General features: G+C 41.4%; 1 long non-coding RNA gene and 1 pseudogene across 1 annotated transcript in view; both read left to right on the top strand.

Annotated features, from left to right (window-relative positions):
* Nucleotides 1-2965: 2965 nt before the first annotated feature.
* LOC111841224 (uncharacterized) overlaps nt 2966-22815 on the top strand; it is a 35326-nt gene continuing 15476 nt past the window's right edge. Inside the window, exon 1 of the long non-coding RNA XR_011983605.1 lies at nt 2966-3130. This is a non-coding gene — a long non-coding RNA (uncharacterized lncRNA). The remainder of the gene's footprint in view (nt 3131-22815) is intronic.
* On the top strand, nt 7758-9900 carry LOC140579686 (E3 SUMO-protein ligase ZBED1-like; annotated as a pseudogene).

Here is a 22815-nt window from a genome sequence, read left to right as displayed (position 1 = left end):
ATTGACCGGTAAATTGAGAGCTTTGCCTTTTGGCTCAGCTCCTTCTTCACCACGACAGACCGATGCAGCGCCCGCATCACTGCTGACGCCGCACCGATCCGCCTGTCGATCTCCCGCTCCATCCTTCCCTCACTCGTGAACAAGACCCTGAGATACTTAAACTCCTCCACTTGGGGAAGGACCTCCTCCCCGACCTGGAGAGAGCACTCCACCCTTTTCCGGCTGAGGACCATGGTCTCGGATTTGGAGGTGCTGATTTTCATTCCAGCCGCTTCACACTCGGCTGCGAACTGTTCCAGTGAGAGCCGAAGGTCACGGTCTGATGAGGCCATCACATCATCTGCAAAAAGCAGAGACCTAATCCTGAGGTCACCAAACCGGACACCCTCAACGCCCTGGCTGCGCCTAGAAATTCTGTCCATAAAGGTTATGAACAGAATCGGTGATAAAGGGCAGCCCTGGCGGAGTCCAACCTTCACTGGGAACGAGTCCGACTTACTGCCGGCAATGCGGACCAAGCTCTGACACCGGTCGTACAGGGACCGAACAGCCCTTATAAGGCAGTCCGGCACCCCGTACTCCCGGAGCACTCCCCACAGGACTCCCCGAGGGACGCGGTCGAATGCCTTCTCCAAGTCCACAAAGCACATGTAGACTGGTTAGGCAAACTCCCACGCACCCTCCAGGACCCTGCCGAGAGTATAGAGCTGGTCCACTGTTCCACGGCCAGGACGAAAACCACACTGTTCCTCCTGAATCCGAGGTTCGACTATCCGACGGACCCTCCTCTCCAGCACCCCAGAATAGACCTTACCAGGGAGGCTGAGGAGTGTGATCCCCCTATAGTTGGAGCACACCCTCCAGTCTCCCTTCTTAAAGATGGGGACCACCACCCCGGTCTGCCAATCCAGAGGCACCGCCCCCGATGTCCACACGATGCCGCAAATGCGTGTCAACCAAGACAGCCCCGCAACATCCAGAGCCTTGAGGAACTCCGGGCGGATCTCATCCTCCCCCGGGGCCCGGCCACCAAGGAGCTTTTTAACCACCTCAGCAACCTCTGCCCCAGAGATAGGTAAGTCCACCTCCAAGTCCCCAGACTCTGCTTCCTCATTGGAAGGCGTGTCGGTGGGATTGAGGTGGTCTTCGAAGTATTCCTTCCACCGACCCACAATGTCCCGAGCTGAGGTCAGCAGCGCACCATCCCCACCATAAACAGTGTTGATGCTGCACCGCTTTCCCGCCCTGAGACGCCGGATGGTGGACCAGAATCTCCTCGAAGCCGTCTGGAAGTCATTCTCCATGGCCTAGCCAAACTCCTCCCATACCCGAGTTTTTGCCTCAGTGACCGCCGAAGCCGCGTTCCGCTTAGCCTGCCGGTACTCGTCAGCTGCTTCCGGAGTCCCACAGGCCAAAAAGGCCCGATAGAACTCCTTCTTCAGCTTGACGGCATCCCTCACCACCGGTGTCCACCAGCGGGTTCAGGGATTGCCGCCGCGACAAGCACCGACCACCTTACGGCCACAGCTCCGGTCAGCCACCTCCACAATGGAGGCGCGGAACATGGCCCATTCGGACTCTATGTCCCCCGCCTCCCCCGGAACATGGGAGAAGTTCTGCCGGAGGTAGGAGTTGAAACTCCCTCTGACAGGGGATTCCGCCAGACGTTCCCAACAGACCCTCACTATACGCTTGGGCCTGCCAGGCCTGGCCGGCTTCCTCCCCCACCAGCGGAGCCAACCCACCACCAGGTAGTGATCAGTTGACAGCTCCGCCCCTCTCTTCACCCAAGTGTCCAAGACATGCGGCCGCAAGTCCGATGACACGACTACAAAGTCGATCATCGAACTGCGGCCTAGGGTGTCCTGGTGCCAAGTGCACATATGAACACCCTTATGCTTGAACATGGTGTTCATTATGGACAATCCGTGAGGAGCACAGAAGTCCAACAACAGAACACCACTCGGGTTCAAATCGGGGGGGCCGTTCCTCCCAATCACGCCACTCCAGGTCTCACTGTCATTGCCCACGTGGGCATTGAAGTCCCCCAGCAGAACAAGAGAGTCCCCGGGGGGAGCGCTCTCCAACACCCCTTCCAAGGACTCCAAAAAGGGTGGGTATTCTGAGCTGCCGTTTAGCGCATAAGTGCAAACAACAGTCAGGACCCGTCCCCCCACTCGAAGGCGAAGGGAGGCTACCCTCTCGTCTACTGCAGTAAACCCCAATGTACAGGCGCCCAGCCAGGGAGCAATAAGTATGCCCACCCCAGCTCGGCGCCTCTCCCCGTGAGCAACTCCAGAGTGGAAGAGGGTCCAACCCCCTTCGAGGAGACTGGTTCCAGAGCCCAAGCTGTGCATCGAGGCGAGCCCAACTATATCTAGTAGGAACTTCGCAGCCTCGCGCACCAGCTCAGGCTCCTTCCCCACCAGAGAGGTGACATTCCATGTCCCTAGAGCTAGCTTCTGCAGCTGAGGATCAGACCACCAAGGTCCCAGCCTTTGGCCACTGCCCAGCTCACAACGCACCCGACCCTTATGGCCCCTCCTACAGGTGGTGAGCCCATTGGAGGGGGGACCCACGTGCCTTGTTCGGGCTGTGCCCGACCAGGCCCCATGGGTGTAGGCCTGGCCACCAGGCGCTCGCCATCGAGCCCCACTCCCAGGCCTGGCTCCAGGAGGGGGCCCCGGTGACCCGCGTCCGGGCAAGGGAAATCGTGAATCCATGTTTGTGTTCATCATAAGGGTCTGACGAGCCGCACTTTGTCTGGTTCCTCACCCAGGACCTGTTTGCCTTGGGTGACCCTACCAGGGGCATAAAGCCCCGGGCAACTTAGCTCCTGGGATCATTGGAACACGCAAACCCCTCCACCACGATAAGGTGTCGGCTCCCGGAGAGGTGCACAAAATAACAATTATAAAAAATAAAATAAAACATTATAAACTGTTACGAAACGACAAAAAAACTATTTAGGCATTTATCCTTTAAATAAATAAATTAAATAATAATAATCCACTCCATGCGCATATCCAGGATAAGCTCCGCCCAATGAAACCGACATCTCTGGAAAATCTCAGAAACTAAAAACTTGCCGCCATTTTGTGTGGGTTCGCGGTGGTTCGATCACTTGATGGTAGGTCCTGTTGGTTTTGAAAATATCTTTGATTACTTCAAAGCTTTCTGTCTCTGGATACCAATCTAAATCTATGGTATATTGTATATGACAATCGTCTGCAATATGCCATACATTTAGATAGGTATCCTTAGTTTTCTTACGATGTTCATTTATCAGGACTCTTCGCGCCATTTCACGAGGCGTAAAGTAGAGATTAGCCGTGTAGATAATTGTTATAATGTGCATCTTATTAAGAATTTAAGCCAACGGTTCGAGTTTTTTTAGATACCTTAGAAATTCCCACGATACGATCCGACACGATACGATTCGATTCAGTTCGATACTGGGGATAGTAGTCGAAATGATGAAATTTCACACAATCCTTTACATTTCAACGGATTAAAAAAGGCAAATTTAATTAACATTTTATCATATTTTATTGGGAACTGTAAACAAAATCTAGTGTAGTCAAGTATGTCCCATAAATCAAGCAAAATAAAGTGCAATAAGGTAAAAAATAAAAACTTTGGATGGATGTAGATTAACGTGGTGAATAATTTTTATTTTGAATCAAGTATTCTCCAGACAAATACAAAAGTGTAACAAAAAGTATGTCCATAACTGTCATGACCTGCTCGTATGACCCTCTCGTGTGCTAGAGGCTTCTTACTTGGTCCAGCTCCCCCATTCATTTTTATACCCTTTCTTAAGTTTAGTAGAAATAAATTGGAGGCTAACTAGGTGATTCGGTAGCTTGCAGCAGCTGGCGCGGTTGAACGCGTCATCCATCCTCTATTTTTTTATGCCATACGATCTACCCACACTACCTTTGCGATTGACCAGTACATTTGAGCAAGTACATTAACTAGCCAGTGTTCAAAACTATCTCCTTACATTAGCCCGATTCACAGTGGTAATCTTTTGATAATGTGTTCCAATTTGAGTGGTACTGTTAGGTTTTCGAATGATTTTTAATTATTTAATTTTTGTCTTTATTGCATTTGTCATATCATATATCTATTAAGTGTAATGACATTGACACAAAGAGCATTCAAAACTGTACTGTATGTTTACAATTTCTCTTTATTCTCATCCACAGGAACACAGGAGTGCAAATGGAGTCTGACATGGTATGCTGTTAACTTCTTTGTTTCTTTTTGTGAGGGAGGTGATTAACAATGTCTGCAAAACACACTCTGGAAAAGAGTGAAAAGAGATCAGCAGAAAGCAGATTTGTTGCATGTAGACAACATAGAGATACACACCAGCTCTACTAGCCTGGAAAGCTTTAGTGAGCCCCTCCAACATGCACAGCCCGTTGAGGGACCACAGAGTCAATTTGAGTGTGATGTTGAAATGCATGGGGCTCATGCAAATTATGATTCTGATTCTGATGAATCAGACTTGGATGACAGGCCTTCTTTAGGAGTTAGACTTGCAGAGTGGGCCAATGAATTTCAGGTTAAACACAATGCAGTGGATGGCCTTCTTAAAATTCTTGGTGAACATCACTCAGGGCTCCCAAGAACTGCTAGAACATTGCTTGAAACTTGTGAAAATGTGAACTTAGAAATGAAATCTGGGATGCAATACTTCTACTTTGGATGCAAAGAACAGCTGTGAAGGTATTTAAATGTGTACCCTGGTGATATTGTCTCCCAGTTAGATTGTCTGGACATTTCCTTGAATATTGATGGCTTGCCACTTTTCAAAGGTAGCAGTCAGTCACTGTGGCCAGTTTTGTGCAAAATTAATTTGGCTCCTTCCACTGTCTTTCCTCTTGCTCTCTGTTTTGGTGTCTCAAAGCCTACAGATCTTGATTTTTTGACAGATGTAGTACAGGACCTTAGGGACATTTTACTGAATGGATTACAGACTCACAGAGGTCATTTAGGAGTTTGTCTGCGCTGTATCAGTTGTGATGCACCTGCGAAAGCTCTTGTTAAATGCACAAAGCAGTATTCAGGCTATTTTGGTTGTGACAAGTGCACACAGAAAGGCTTCTGGGATGGCAGGCGGGTTATATACCCAGAGATGAAAAATGTTACTCTGAGAACAGATGCGTCTTTCCGTCAGCAGCTTCAGGAGGAGCACCACCGGTCATTTGGGGTGTCTCCTTTTTGCATGCTTCCAATAGACATGATTCAGCAGTTTCCTGCGGATTACATGCATCAGTGCTGTCTTGGAGTGATGCGAAAACTAATTGTTTTGTGGTTGCGCGGAAGGCTCAGTACTAGATTATCTTCTGGCCAAGTAAGGGAGATCAGTTCCAGGCTTCTTGGTTTGAGACCATTCATGCCAGACCTTTTTGCAAGGAAGCCACGTGGCCTAGAAGACATTGACCGGTGGAAAGCTATTGAACTGCGACAGTTTGTGCTTTATACAGGCAAACTTGTGCTGAAAGGGGTTCTCTCTGAAGATCTCTATGAGCATTTTATGCTGTTCAATGTGGCATTGGCCATCCTAGTGTGCCCACATCTAGTGAAACAGTACAGCTGTTTTGCATCAGATATGTCGGTTCACTTTGTAGAGGACGGCAGAAAGTTGTATGGGGATGAGTTCCTTGTGTACAATGTGCACTCTATGCTTCATCTTTCTTCTGATGCACATGCGTACTGTGGGCTAGATGAGTGTAGCAGTTTTCCCTTTGAAAATTACCTGCACCAGCTGAAGAGGTAAGTACGCTCAGGTAGAAACCCTCTGTCACAAATTATAAAACGTCTTGGTGAAATTGACAAGCACAGAGAGGAACTGAGTAACAAGCCTGCAGCTGTGGTGAAAATACAAAAACCGAACAATGTCTTTTTTCTCAGTGACTTACAGTGCTGTGAGGTCATTTCTGTGGTAGATGCTACAGGGGAAGTGGATAAAATGGTGCGTTGTCGTGTTTATGACAACCTTGAGCCACTTTTCATGCACTTGTGACTCCAGGTTAATTGGTGTTTACAAGGCCCAAGTGAGGCACACAAGAATGAAACATTTGTCTCAGAGGCTATTGGTCAGAAGGGCATTTTTAATTGATGCAGAGGATGATGTCAATATTGTCCTAACAGTGCTCCATTCATTTTGAGCAGTTATCTGAATCTCTTTTCCACCACCCTTTATACATTAGATAATACAACTGAAAACTGATTTTACATTTAGTATCAGCAAATAACTGTTTTTTTTCCACAAAATTGTTAAGGGAATCTTTTGCCTAGAAATTAAAAAGCTTATTTACTCACCCCTTATGATGTTCCAAACCTGTATAACTCTTTTCTTCTGTAGAATGCAAAATTCAGTTTTTGAAGGATGCGCATAGGGTATTTAAGCAGTGCTGTTGCCAGGTTCACCATATTAGTGCTTGAGAGAGATTTAAAGAAGTTCACTTCCAGAATAAATATTTTCTGATAATTTGCTCCCCCCATGTCATCCAAGATGTTCATGTCTTTCTTTCTTCAGCCAAAAAGAAATTGAGGTTTTTGAGGAAAACATTCTAGGATTTTTCTGTCCCCAGGATATAGTGGACTTCAGTGGTGGCCAACGATTTGAAGGTTAAAATTGCAGTTTCAATGCAGCTTCAAAGAGCTCTACACAATCCCAGCCAAGGAATAAGGGTCTTAACCAGCAAAAAAACAGTCACTTTCTTAAATTAAAAAAATAAAAATAAAAAATAAAAATATATATATATATATTAGTGCTGGGCAAGTTAACGCGTTATTATCGCGTTAACACAGTACTTTATTAATACCGACAATTATTTTATCGCGAATTAACGCAGTTTTTAATATTAGTAGTAGTATTATTTTGAAAGTCCGTTGCTCACTGGTGTTACGCTCCAGTCTAGGGTTGGAGCCTAACAAAGTGAAAGGGAGGTGAGGTTTTTCACAGACACTTTACAAACACTAGGTGTAACGAACGTCAGGAGTGATAGAGGCCAAAGAAACAAACAAAAACACATCTACCGAATATAACCCCAAGCTAAGCTAATCCTAAGTGAACACAAGGTGAAACAAAACAATGCCTAAGCCTATCTCCCTAAACAAACAAACAGTAATCCCCACGTTGACGAAGAAACAAAAAGGCAGACACTCCTTACACACACCTAGTGAAACACGCAAACACACAGCTGAAGCGAAGGTATCCAGAGGGGAGATCAAAGAGGCGAAGTTGGAGTACAATCGAAAGTTCAAAACCAAGCAGACAGTCAAAACCAGGGCGAAGGTACAATAAGGGATGAGGCGAAAATCGGAAATCAAGAACCAAAACAGTCAAACCAAAGGCAAAGCGAATCAAGAGCGAGCTAGCAGGCGAGAAGCAAGCAGCGGACAGACGATGTGACGGAGCTGCAGGCTCTTCAGCCGACGAACCGGAAACTGCTCCGAAGGCTAGGGAGGCGGGGTCATGTCCAGAAGGCGGAGTCGAGGCAGCGGTTGACCAATGGGCGAGTGGGCAAGATGTCCTGTAGGCTGAACTTACGGCACGTAACACTTACAGCACGTAACACTGGCTCTGAATACACCTACAAACCATAGGTCACAGGAGGGGAGGGATGTTGATCAGTACTGGCTTGGGATGGGCTTCATCATGCGTTTCAATCAATGAGAGCATTTGGGGTGGGGCTAAGACTGCTGCAGCGCTCACCTGAACCGCTGCAAGAAAAAAAATGGAGAAAGGTACCGAAATCTTAAATGGCCATTTTCGTTTAAAATCTCTTCCAGACGGTGGAGTTGATAGAACCAAAGTTATTTGTAACCACTGCAAAGGTGAATTTTCTTATCATCGGAGTACTTTGAGTCTAAAGTATCACTTAAATGCAATACACACCATTGATGCCAGCAAATCACCCACCCAAACAAAAAGTGGAGGGAGGCTTCAGCAGACTACGTTGGATGCAGCGTGTGGGAGAAGTATAGATAAACAAAAGCAAGACAAGCTAACAAATGCCATAGCGAAGTGGATAGCTACAAACTGCAGGCCGATTAGTATTGTGGAAGATGTCGGTCTGAGGAACGTTCTTAGGATTGGAACGAATGACGGCACGTATGAGCCTCCCTCAAGACGCACCGTCGCAAGAAGAATACATGAGTTGTATGAAACGGAGAGGACTACAAAAGCGACGGCGTTACAACGTGCACTAACTGTTGCTCTCACTGGAGACTACTGGACTTCGCTAGGTAACGATAATTACCTTGGTGTCACAGTGCATTATATTGATGAACAGTGGGAGCTGCATTCACATGCTCTTACTGTACTAAAAATAGAAGAGAGACATTTTATCCAACATTTTATCCATGTTGTACAGCAGTGGAACATTTCAAATAAAGTCAGCACACTTAGTACAGATAGCGCAAGAAATATGATCGCTGCTGCAAGACATCTGCCTTTTGAACACATCCCCTGTGTTGCGCACAGTCTCCAGCGTTCTGTCACAGTCTCTCTGCAGAACATTGCGTTTGACAACATCCTGGCCAAATGCAGAAAAGTTGTGGGCCACTTTAAACACAGTCCAGCTAGTGCTGCAGAATTAGAACATCAGCAAATTGAACATGGACAAAAGAAGGAGATGCTTATTCAAGACGTTCCAACCAGATGGAATTCGACTCTGAACATAATAAAAAACATCCGCAGAAATGAACAGCCACTGAGGGATGTCCTCACCACACACAACACAAAGCTTGCCATGCCAACTCGAGCTGAAATGGACAAACTGCAGAAGTTGGAAATGCTCCTGGAGCCCTGCAGGTATATTTCACATCATACAGTATATTACTCACTATCCTATCTGAGTATGTGTGTGTGAGAGAGAGAGAGAAATTGTGTGTGTGTGTGTGTGTGTGTGTGTGCGTGTGTGTTTGTAAATATAGCATGAATATGTAGAGACATTTTTTGTGTAAATAAGTAAGTGAATGCATACATTTAGACTGAAAGCGGTTTGAATTTTTTTTTTCTTTTGCAGGTATGTGACTGAACTTCTTGGAGGAGAAAAGTATGTTTCATGCTCTGTTGTTCTGCCTGCTTTCTGCCATCTCTCTCGGATGATGGAGAGCTCCGATGAAGACCCTGCCTATGTGGTCAAATTCAAATCTGCATTTAGAACAGACCTGGAGAAACGCAAGGAAAATGCCAACATTGCATATCTTAAGATTGCTACCGCATTGGACCCAAGATTCAAGGGCCTCAAGTGTATACACAGCTGAGAGGGGTGAGGTGTGGGCCTCAGTCATCAACATACTCAAGGAACAGAGGGTTGTTGCAGAGAAACCTGTGGAAGCAACAGCATCAGAGCCACCAACAAAAAAGTTAGCCCTATTGGCTGCTTCATCAGAGTCAGATTCTGAACAGGAGGAAGACTCAGTTGAGAACAGTGTGCGTCGATACAGAGCGGAGCCCACCATCAGTACAGAGGCCTGTCCTTTAGAGTGGTGGTCCAAACATGCAGGCTCACACAGCAAGCTGGCCTGCATTGCACAGAAGTACTTGGCCACACCTGCAACATCCGTACCCTGTGAAAGGTTGTTTTCTCTTGCTGGTCATATTGTACAGAAGAAGAGAGTTTCTTTATCTTCTGAAAATGTAAATGAACTTGTGTGTCTTAGCAACTGGATTGGTGCAAAGGAGAAAAAAAATGTAAAGTCGGAGGAATGGATAAATGCAATTAATTTTCATTGTGTAACGACTCAACCTGCATCCCTTTTTTTTTTGACTGGGACTCTCCAAAGGAAATCCAGTACAAACATGGACTTCAAAGACTAAAAGTTCTCTGCACAGTTAATTCCAGCTGTCAACTTTTTTTTGTGCTAGACTACTTCAACTCACTCTAACAGGTATGTGCTACCGAACATAACTGTTCATGCTGGTCCCTGATAAAAGAAAAATGTTTGTAATGGTACCTGTTCAGAAAAAAGAAAGCAAAAGAAAAGAAAACAGATTTATAAATGTTAGCTTGCTGTTGCTTGGAAGGTAACCGTTCTAATGTTATGATTGTGGTTCTGGACTCTGAGGGTAACTTGTTTTTCTGTAACAAACTAGATAAAATGTTAATGCCCTGGTATAATGAATTGTTACATTAATGTTTGAGATTTACAAGAACTATTTTAATTGCTACTGTGTAAGGGGAATACTGCTGTTAAAAAGCACCTTATTTATTTCAAGTGTTTGTAAACCAAATGTTATTGCACTTTTGTTCATATAGCAGTGCTTTTAAAATAAAGTGCACAAAACACTACTTTTGAATTCATTATTAAATTTTGCACATAAAATTGCAATTAATCACGATTAATCACAGAAAATCATGATTTGATGTTTTGCAAAGCCTAGCTAAGCTCAAAATAAATAAATCACAGGGCCCTGATGGCATCTTACCTATAGTGTTAAAAGAGATGAGGGATATTATTTGCCGACCCTTAACATTACTGTTTCAAAAATCCTTATCTGAAGGTGTGGTACCTTCTGATTGGAAGCATGCCAACATAACGCCCATTTTCAAAAAAGGGGATAGAAGTAATTTGTCAAACTATAGGCCAATCAGTCTAACTTGTATAACTGGTAAAGTTATGGAGGCTATAATCAAAGAGAAAATGGTAGATTACCTGGACTCAAATAACATTTTGAGGGATAGCCAGCATGGATTTAGGAGAGGTAGATCCTGTTTAACAAATCTGTTGGAGTTTTTTGAGGAAGCTACTCAGGAAGTTGATGATAAGAAGGCCTATGATGTCATCTATTTAGATTTCCAAAAGGCTTTTGATGTTGTTCCCCACAAGAGGCTCTCACTTAAACTCAAAGCGACAGGTATTTTAGGAACTGTAGCGACTTGGATTGATAACTGGTTAACGGATAGGAAGCAGCGAGTAGTTATAAGAGGCTCGATGTCACAGTGGGCCTGCGTTCATAGTGGGGTACCGCAGGGTTCAATTTTAGGACCACTTTTGTTCCTAATTTACATAAATGATATAGACACCAATATATACAGTAAACTGGTGAAATTTGCAGATGACACCAAGGTGGGTGGTGTAGCAGATACTGAACTAGCGGCTCAGCAGCTACAGCGGGATCTTAATTTAATTAGTGACTGGGCTGACACCTGGCAGATGAAATTTAACATAGACAAATGTAAGGTACTCCATGTAGGGAGCAGAAATATAAAGTACAGGTATTTTATGGGACCTACTGAAATAAAGGTAGCTGATTATGAGAAAGACCTTGGTGTGTATGTTGATGCTTCCATGTCTCATTCTCGCCAGTGTGGGGAAGCAATAAAAAAGGCCAATAGGATGTTGGGGTACATCTCCAGGTGTGTGGAGTTTAAGTCAAGGGAGGTAATGCTAAGATTATACAATTCCTTGGTGAGACCTCACCTAGAATATTGTGTACAGGTTTGGTCACCATATCTTAAAAAGGACATAGCGGCCTTAGAAAAGGTGCAGCGTAGGGCCACAAGAATGATTCCTGGTCTTAGAGGAATGTCATACGAGGAAAGGTTATTTGAGCTAAATCTGTTCAGCCTCAAGCAAAGGAGACTGAGGGGGGACATGATCCAGGTCTATAAGATTCTAACAGGTTTGGATGCTGTTCAACCGAATAGTTACTTCAGCATTAGTTCAAATACAAGAACTCGTGGCCATAGGTGGAAATTAGCGGGAGAACATTTCAAACTGGATTTAAGGAAGCACTTCTTTACACAGCGTGTAGTCAGAGTATGGAATAGTCTTCCTGATAACGTAGTGCAAGCTGAATCCTTGGGTTCCTTTAAATCAGAGCTAGATAAGATTTTAACAACTCTGAGCTATTAGTTAAGTTCTCCCCAAGCGAGCTCGATGGGCCGAATGGCCTCCTCTCGTTTGTATAGTTCTTATGTTCTTATGTTCTTATGCGATTAATTGCGATTAAAGATTTTAATCGTTGCCCAGCACTAATATATATATATATATATACACTCACCTAAAGGATTATTAGGAACACCATACTAATACGGTGTTTGACCCCCTTTCGCCTTCAGAACTGCCTTAATTCTACGTGGCATTGATTCAACAAGGTGCTGAAAGCATTCTTTAGAAATGTTGGCCCATATTGATAGGATAGCATCTTGCAGTTGATGGAGATTTGTGGGATGCACATCCAGGGCACGAAGCTCCCGTTCCACCACATCCCAAAGATGCTCTATTGGGTTGAGATCTGGTGACTGTGGGGGCTATTTTAGTACAGTGAACTCATTGTCATGTTCAAGAAACCAATTTGAAATGATTCGAGCTTTGTGACATGGTGCATTATCCTGCTGGAAGTAGCCATCAGAGGAAGGGTACATGGTGGTCATAAAGGGATGGACATGGTCAGAAACAATGCTCAGGTAGGCCGTGGCATTTAAACGATGCCCAATTGGCACTAAGGGGCCTAAAGTGTGCCAAGAAAACATCCCCCACACCATTACACCACCACCACCAGCCTGCACAGTGGTAACAAGGCATGATGGATCCATGTTCTCATTCTGTTTACGCCAAATTCTGACTCTACCATTTGAATGTCTCAACAGAAATCGAGACTCATCAGACCAGGCAACATTTTTCAAGTTTTCAACTGTCCAATTTTGGTGAGCTCGTGCAAATTGTAGCCTCTTTTTCCTATTTGTAGTGGAGATGAGTGGTACCCGGTGGGGTCTTCTGCTGTTGTAGCCCATCCGCCTCAAGGCTGTGCGTGTTGTGGCTTCACAAATGCTTTGCTGCATACCTCGGTTGTAACGAGTGGTTATTTCAGTCAGTCCATTCTCCTCTGACCTCTAGCATCAACAAGGCATTTTCGCCCACAGGACTGCCGCATACTGGATGTTTTTCCCTTTGCACACCATTCTTTGTAAACCCTAGAAATGGTTGTGCGTGAAAATCCCAGTAACTGAGCAGATTGTGAAATACTCAGACCGGCCTGTCTGGCACCAACAACCATTCCACGCTCAAAATTGCTTAAATCACATTTCTTTCCCATTCTGACATTCAGTTTGGAGTTCAGGAGATTGTCTTGACCAGGACCACACCCCTAAATGCATTGAAGCAACTGCCATGTGATTGGTTGATTAGATAATTGCATTAATGAGAAATTGAACAGGTGTTCCTAATAATCCTTTAGGTGAGTGTATGTATATATATATATATATATATATATATATATATATATATATATATACACACACACACACACACACACACACACACACACACACACACACACACTTTTTAACCACAAATGCTCGGCTTGCTCTAGCTCTACAATGTGCATGCGCATCTTCAACCATTACGTAATTCTGTTGGAAAGGTCATGTGTGATTAGATCTTTGTCTGTGCACTTCGGTTAAAAACTCATTTTCTCCTTTAATATCACCTGACATCGTTGTTTTACCTTTTTTGTAAAGAGCAATTGACCTTTTTTTGCATGTTCGTTTTGTAAACACACTAAACGCCTATGTCACACGTGACTTTTCCAACGTCACCTAATAACGACTCACAGAACTAGAGCAAGATGAGCATTTGTGTTTAAAAAGTGTATATTCCTCGGCTAGGATCGTTTAGAGCCCTTTGAAGCTGCACTGAAACTGCAATTTTAACTTTAAAGTTCATTAAGTCCATTTACTGAGTCCATTATATGGAGAAAAATCCTGAAATGTTTTCCTCAAAAAACTTAATTTCATTTTGACTGCAGAAAGACATGAACATCTTGGATGACATGGAGGTGGGTAAATTAACAGGAAATTTTTATTCTTGAAGTGAACAGCAATAGCATGGTTGATATTTTAGCTAATAATAACCAAACCAATATTTGGTTTAGGTTTGTAGAGGAAAATAACCTCAAGGTGGAGGTCAGTTGCATTGTGTTGGGGGATTCTTTGCCTCCATATTGTGCATCAAAATCATTTAATAAACACCTTGGTTTTGTTTGGGTTTATTTTTTTTCCTTACTTGTCTTGGTCTGTTGCTCAAGCAAAACTCTCATGTGGCTTCAGAAGATTTGGTATTGTGTACCAGGGCTCAACTCTAAGGATTTTTTTCTGGTGGCCAGGTCTAGTGGACCAGCTGTTTTATAGGGCACTCACCAAGCTATGTATCCATCAGCTGTCCCAAGCTTCTTTCATGCTGGCCATCGGTCAATGCTTATTGTTGAGCCCAGGTGTACACTTTAATGGAGTATTTATGGTAATTTTTTCCTCTGCATGACGCTTCTCCCTACCTCATTTTGTGGCAAAAAGCAGTCAGTGTATTCTTCAAATGATCTATTTGAATTATCTATTTGAATTGTGAAAACATTGAGTGTAAACTGTCAAGGAGACTGAATGCTAGGACTTGACTGTATATAACAGAATACCAGCTAATGTTAATGGTGAGAGTGGAATATAGGTAGCATGCTATAAGGAACTGGGGACACTGAACTAAATGCTTGTGTATATATACTTGTGTATATATTTTGATGTGCAGTATCTCACTTATCAAGGGTTTGGAGCCAAAGGGGTTTCAAGTGCAGATCACTTTAATTGCACTTATGCCCCTTTGGCACCAAACCCTCAGTATGCTTTTGCTTTCAGAGATACGCAGTGATAAAATTCCCTCAGGACAACACAGTGGACGTAGTACCTACCAACTGGCTTGAAAAAGCAAAACAGGTACAATGGATTGAAAGTTAAACATGCAGCTTCAAAGGTCTCTACACAATTCTAATTTTCTAAAAAGAAATTAAACATTAAATACTTTTTAACCTCAAATTCTCGTGTTGCCTAGCTCTGTGTTGGGCATGCGTACTCTGTGCACTCCGGGTCAAAACCGGAAAAACTTCCATCTCCGTTAAGCACCATTGAAGTCCACTATATGGAGAAAAATCCTGGAATGTTTTCCTTAAAAAAACTTAATTTCTTTGCGACTCAAGAATGAAAGACATGAATCTTTAATGACACAGGGGTGAGTAAATTATCAGAAAATGTTTATTCTGGAAGTGGAATCCTTTAATACTGTTCTCTTTCTGGTGAAAACAAGCTACCATGTCTTTTCCAGATAGCTATGAGGAAGCCAGACTGAAGGCCAACCAGGCTACAGTGACATCAAACCTGGAGAGTGATGAGGAACCTCCACGGAGAACAGTACGACCTCCAGCTAGATACAGGAGACAGCTGGATAGTGGTAAATACTTTTTCTGAAAATTTGATATACTAATATATAGGGCTGCAACAACTGGTCAATAAAATAAATAATAATCAATAATGAAGTCGCGTCTGCCCACCGTGCACAGAAAACTTCAGTTTTTGTTTGATGCAACTTCTTTAGTTGCATCAAATTATACCACTGAATAACACATTTCTATGGGCAAAATGAATCTAATATTGGAAGAAACTGAGTGAGCTGCTTTGGGAAAGGTGTGTGATCCAAGCTGCCCAAAACATGTGAATGCTTCATTTTTAACTAGAGATAATGCATTAGCATAAATGTTTTGCCTCGTCCTGTTACATATTCTTGTTTCTATTTTGCATGGAGGCTTGTTCTGACACTTAAAAATTTAATGAACGAACTTCAAACAGGTGCAAGTGATCTAATGTTTATAGGAGACCAAGCTTTAAAAATTGTTTTTGTTCATTTATTAACAGTTATTTGAGAATTGGCTTACTAGTCATATGGAGTGTGGCGTCCTGGCGTTTTTAGCATTTAGTTGTCTGTTTGAAGGGCAGCATTGGGCAGCATGTGGAATAGTGTATTTTGTCTAAAAAAATAATGATTTGAGCTCAATTGAAATTATGTGAAAATATATCTATGCTGAACTTGTACTCTAACATACGGTGACCGGGAGGGAACACCTTCGGTTCACTTAAGTTTGTCGTGGCCACGAGATAGAAACTCGTGGGAACGTCATTATGTCGTGGCCACGAGATCATTTTGTCGAGGGAACGACATCCTTATGTCGTGGCCACGAGATGTGAAGTCCTGGGAACTTCTTAGTAACTCGTGGGAACGTAATGTTATGTCGTGGCCACGAGATCATTTTGTCGAGGGAACGACATCCATTTCTCGAGGCCACGAGTTTTATATTGAAGGAACAACTTTTTTAAATGAACACACTGACTGTGACCATACGTACGGTAACAACAGCGGTCGAGATGAGATGTAAATATGGAGATGATTGATGAAATAACGTTTTACTTTAAATTAGGAATGTCATATAAAGACATAGTGCGGTCTCTTGCATTGAACCACGGGTACGTTATTAGTCAAAGGCACCTTAAGCGCATTCTTAAGTTTAACGGGCTTTGCCGTCGGAAATTTGCTGGCTTGAATGAAGTACTGGAATTCATCATTGACCAGTTGAACGGTCCTGGACGCCTCCACGGAAAAATGCCTGGAAAATGGTATAAGTGTACGAAAAGAGGATGTTCGAATCATTCTGAAAGAGCTGGATCCAGAAAGTGTATCACTTCGTCGTAAACGCCGACTTCATCGTCGGCTATATTTTTCTCAAGGTCCCAATTATATTTGGCACGTAGATTCGTATGATAAACTGACACCATATGGAATCTGTATCAACGGGTGCATAGACGGATTTTCTCGACGAATTATCTGGCTCAAGGCAGCACATACAAACAGCAACCCTGAAGTCATTGCTGGTTACTTCGTGGAGAGTGTTCTGCAAACTGGGGGATGTCCACGAATTGTGAGATGCGACCTGGGAATGTGATAATGCGTGACATCCAGGTGTTCTTCAGATGAAACGATGGTGATGAGCGGGCAGGGCCCCGCAGCTGCATCACTGGTCTCAGTTCAGCAAACCAAAGAATCGAAAGTTGGTGGGGACAGATGCGCAAAGAAGGGATTGAATTCTGGATACAGTTTTTTGGAGAGCTGAAAGACGAGGGACTGTTTTCTGGGGATTTTCTGGATAAAGCTTTGATTCAGCTGTGCTTTCGAAATATTATTCAGGTAAGCCAAATGGTATTGGTATATAATGCATTAACTCGCATATTTACATTCGTCAGTCCCCATGATTTATTTGTTGATTTATTAATTAAACATATATTTAAAGTGTGTGTTTTTACTAGTAAAATTTTAATTATAGAGCTCTGTAATTGCATTTTTACTAGTAATAATTAAATTAGAGAGCTCTACTCGGAATTGTTACAAGTAAAACTGAATTAGAGAGCTCTCTAATTGGAATTATTACTAGTAAATATTGATTTAGAGAGCTCTCTAATTGTAATTGTTACCAGTAAGAATTCAATTGTAGAGCTTTGTAATTGAAATTCCTACTAGTAAAAATAATGTTGTAGAGCTCTGCAATTAAAAATGAATGGAAGTCAGTGGAGACATATGACTAGTAAAAATTCATTTGTAGAGCTCTCTAATTGGAATTGTTACTAGTAAGAATTCAATTGTAGAGGTCTTTAATTATTATTGTTACTAGAAAGAATTTAATTAAAGAGCTCTGTAATTTTATACAGAAGTTAAACAGACAAAAAAGTGAGTTACACTTTGAACACATTTTGTCTTTTTTCTTGTTTTACAAATTAAGTAGTTAAAAAAGCTGGAGCAGAGCTGCTGTTTATTTCAGAGCAACACTACTATGTTTCTTTCCTGAATTAAACTGTTTTTGAATTAATCCAGTTAGCATTTGTGTTTGTGCATACAAAAAATACCTTAAAACTTTTGACATTGTGGGAAAACGGCTCATAAACAATTTCCTTTAATATAGCTTATTTTTTAAGTAAAAATGTCAAAAGACAAAATTATACACTGAAATTATTCGCAATCATTACAATTCGATAACTGTCAAGTTATCACAAAAAATACAAATATATAGTCATAAACATCAAAGAATCAATTTTGTTATTTGTCTTACTTAAACAACTGTTGTCTGTTTTTGTTTTATTTCAGGAGTAATTGAATGAGATTGCTACTGTGTGGAATGCACACCGGATTCGACCTTCAGACAACTGCAGTGCTCCTTGCGGGATCCCAAATGTCATGTTCATGGCACCTCAATTGTGGGGTACAGAAGACTTCATTGTAGAGCAGAACAGTGAAGATCTACAAACAGCCCACGAGGCGTGCATGTTCCTGACAGCAGTGCCTTGTGATGAAGAGGTGTTCGATCTGTGTACAATCCTCATGGAGGAGCAGCAGTTAACCTTTACCAAAGACAGACTTGAAGCATTAGAGGTATATCTTGAACTCAGAAATGCAATCCGTTCCCAGATAACAGAACAACAGCCTTAAATTGATTGGACAGTCACGGTATTAAAATTTGCAATTTGTCTAGCAGTTTTAAAATGATCCATTATCTTACATTTTACTCAGTGGCTTTATCACAAAATAAATGTAATTGCTTATGCAAACTAAAATCACTCATGTAATTATAAATTATAAATGAAACCAGTTTTGAATTTGTTCAGCGGCAGGCATGCAGTATTAAATATCAAAGTTTTTCCAAATCAGTCACCATTTACTTACCCTCCACTTGTTTGAAACATGTATGAGTTTTTTTTCTTCTGTTAAACACAAAAAACAAGCATATTTTGAAAAATGTTGGTAAGCAGGTCAGGAAGCAAGAGTTCATGTCCCCTTAGACTTCCTTACAGGAAAAGAAATACAGAAATAGTATACAAGTCAATAGGGACAAAAGAAATAATCTCATACAGGTTTAGAACAAGTGGAGGGTAAGCAAACTGATGACAGAATTTTCATTTTTTTCATTCTAAATACTCCAAATAGTCTTACATAATTCTACATACGTTATTCTACATGTTCTCATTCATTTTCTTTAAAATTGAGTGTGACTGAATCAAATAAAGCAGTCAATAAAAGAATGTCTGAATGCTTTATACTTAAGTAAACATTTGATTTTTTTTAATACTACATAAACATTTTTAAACATTTCTTAACATTTCTTGAACATCACTTGTTTATGTCAGTTGTTGTGACATAAAAACATAGTTTTGCCAAACTTTGAAAGCATACATAACTACTATAAACATTTCTTAGCCATAGTTAACATGTCTTTTTACTGATCCTGAGATATTTTTGTTTCATTGTACAAAGGCAAGTTTAGCAGTAATCAAACTTAAAGCAAAGCTCTCTGGGAAAAACTTTCTGAAATGAAATCTCACAATAACTAAGGGAATTTGTAAAGACTGTGTTAAAGGTACTCTGTTTACATTACGTTCTGCTTAAATTAAATGCCCTGATTAAACTGTATTTGTTCTGTATGGCTTAGCACTACAAAATACTTTTTTGCAACTCCAGCAGTTAACTAAGAGCAATATCATTTGGTCCTGAAATGCTTTTTTTTCCACAGGATATTTTAGTATAGGCAATAGCACACCTATTTGTTTTAAATGTAATAATGTGTTGTCTACCAATCCTAAGAGTAAATAATAATATACAAATAATAATAAATAATAATAAACAATAAATAACAAATAAATAATAATAAACAAATCTCTTTTTTTAAATGTCACCCATCTTCTGTGTGGTTAACTTAATACTACTTAAACTTCACAGATACTTAAATACGCTTCTCATTATATACATTATACATTATATATATATATATATATAATGAGAAGCGTATTTAATCACCCTAAACATAGTAACCTGTTCCAACAATGGAAACAACTATCCATTTTCAGTCCAAATTACACCATGGTTTGTGAACATCCATCGGTTGAGTCACTATAGATAAAAGTGGTGTCTGAAAGGCCGAATCCTATTCCAGCTACTGCATGACAACCTGAAAAAGCAATAAACAAGACAACTATAAAAACATTATATACAATTTACAAAGAAACATGAATTTACATATATACACTGCCCTCCAAAAGTTTGGAAACACCCCTGGCAACGTGTGGTTTGTGAATCATCAAGTATAGTGTGAATCATCTTTGGGCAATCCTTCAGGATGATTGGAGTTATATATCAAGTCAATGTTTGAATAAACTGACAGCTTGGATGCCTAGATTATGCAGAGCTGTAATAGATATTTTGATGAATCAAAAATTTAAGTATTTTCTATGTATAAACTGTTTATGTAATAAAATATGTTTTCAATGTTTGTGTTGTCCCTTATCAGTGCAAGATTATCACAATTTAAAAAGGATTCATGCCAATATTGTTCAAAACTTTTCTAGGGCGTTTCAGAACTTTTGGAGGGCAGTGTAAACAATAAATTATTTGCATATATAAATATACAAATTAATATGTATTTTTTTATTAATATTAGTTGATACTGAACAAATAGAAGCAATGCTTCATGAAAATCATGATGTAACTCATCAACTTTGTATAACAGGGTGGAAAACTGATAAATTTGCTGCATTTGTACATGAAAATATGTACTATTATTTATTTCAGTACTCACCAGTACAAAAATTATAGAACATCCATCACCCAAACTGAACTGCTGAAAAGAACAGCATTGAAGTCACTGTGGAGGTCTGGGTAGTTCTGGTAGATTAAGTAAGGAATAATTGACGACGGGCCGTTGAATTATTAGAAAAATAATGCACACCCGAGGTGGTAATGCGGCCACGACGCGAAGCGTCGGGTGTGCATTATTTTTCTAATAATTCAACGGTCCGGAGTCAATTATTCCGCTTATACTACGGTTGCCACACCTCAAGACATCGATCAGATGATATATTTCAAGGGATTCGTCCGGTTTTTCTACTTAAATCGCTATTGTGAGTAGGATTATTTCTTCCGCATCTCATCCAACGACTCTTTTGCTAGTTCCAAAACGTCATTAGCTGTTGTTTTTTTGGTGTTTTCTTCGTGTTTTTCTCCCTCGAGTATGTCTAGCTGTTCTTCGCTGATCGTTTTATGTCTTTTGTTGTTGCTGGCTGCCTTTGATGTCCGCTTCCGTTTATGTTGTTTTTCATCTGGACTGTCTAATACTGCTGCAGCCCAGTTGTTGAAAGTTTCATATTCACCGTAAATATTAAAATTTACTTTCGGAAAATCGTCTGTCATGTTGTTGTTTTTGTTAGTCCTGTGTGCTGTATAGGTACTGTATGCTAATTTCCGTGATGAAAGTTAACTATGCGAAGTGATATGGAACTGTAATATGGTCAAGAGAGCTGCCTGGAACTACGTTCGCCGTGCGTTTCCCTGAAAATAATTGCACACCTCAGAACGTTCGTCAGCCAATCAGATTCAAGCATTCAACGGTCCCGTAGTATAAAGGTAACATCAGATAGCAAGCACATGTGTGAGCTTGTGGGCGACATTCGAAGTCATTTGTTTCAATGAAATTCACTGTGATTTTGTTCCCAAAGAGCAAATCTGCCCCTGTGCAGAAGCGTAAGAAGTTTTTTAAGGTGTTGTCGTCCAATTCCATAATGTACTTTTTCAGGAATCTTGATACACAGCTCTGCTGGGCTGTCATGACTTCAGGGAAAACAAGGATGTCCTTCACACGCTTAGGTGTTGGTTTTTAACTCTTGTATTATGTTTGCTAGCTTTTGTGGTGGCAAAATACTAGCAATATCCTTAAGAACAGGTCTCCAGGATTCGATCACAAACATAGGGGTTTGAATGAGAGCTTTGTGACCTAACTGTTCCAACAGTTGAGGTAGATTTTCTTCAGTAGGCCGCTGGTGACAATCATTGGAATCAAGAACATGAAGAAGTGAGACATGATCAGCTGAGTTGAAGTTTGCCATTGCCTCTTCAATGACATCTCGCTCATGTTTTGCTATGTAGTGTTTAAATGAACCTAGGACACTGCTATATGTGGTACCATATAAAGCTTCTTCAAGAAATGGCTGGGAAAGACGAACAGGAAAGTACTTGACTGCTTCCCATCCTTTGACCAATACTCTTGCAATAGCTTGCCATTCATTACTCTGAAATTCATGTCTGAGGAATGGGACTTTGACATCTGCACCCAAAGCACATCTGGAATAGAATTCATTCCAGAATCCTGTCAAGGAGTCACGAAAAACACCTGATCCAATGCCTTGTTCAATCTGCCCATTAGGTAGTTTCATTCGAATACTGATCTCTTTGTCCATTATTGCTGGGTCATTAAAAGCTTGCATCAGATCACACAGAACTTGTCCTCTTCGCACCAAAATAATAGACTTTGGAACATCCTCAATTGGAACTGTATCATCCAAGCTTCCAAACTCACGTGAACCCCCTCCAATTGTGACCTCATTATCAAACGATTCCTCAAATGGTGTCTCTTCCACATCAGGTGAGATCAGTTGTTCTTCTACATCTTGTGAAGTCGAATTGGTGTTGAATGGCTCTGGGCTCCATACTTGCAATGTGTTCACATTTTCTGCAGTTAAATCACTTTCCTGACTCAGTGCTATCATTTGTTCTTGGAAACGGTTCTCTCTGTTTTCTACTTCCATTTGATTATCAATCTGTATGACTGATGTTTCCTGGGCAATAATATTAAGTGGATCATGTAACATGAAACTGGTCTCTTCAGAGTCTTCTGAAAATGTGAGGTCAATTGTTTGAGATTTGTTGATGCTAGTGCTGCTAGATGCTTGGCTGTCATCTTGGGCATTTTCATTCAACATGACATGAGCTTCAAGATTTGTGACAGAGTTTTCTGTAGTCTGCTGTGTATTGATGCACTTTGTGAACAGATAAAGTCTGAGAATTTTAACCTTACTTGCTTCATACAAATCTCCAACGGTACATTCTGATTCAATTATTCTGTGGGCGAAATCTCAAATCTCACAGTCCAAACTT

The sequence above is a fragment of the Paramormyrops kingsleyae genome, chromosome 18 (assembly GCF_048594095.1).
Source record: "Paramormyrops kingsleyae isolate MSU_618 chromosome 18, PKINGS_0.4, whole genome shotgun sequence".
NCBI classification, from domain to species: domain Eukaryota; kingdom Metazoa; phylum Chordata; class Actinopteri; order Osteoglossiformes; family Mormyridae; genus Paramormyrops; species Paramormyrops kingsleyae.
Note: the sequence above shows the minus strand (reverse complement) of the source record. Positions and strands in the feature narration are given on the sequence as shown.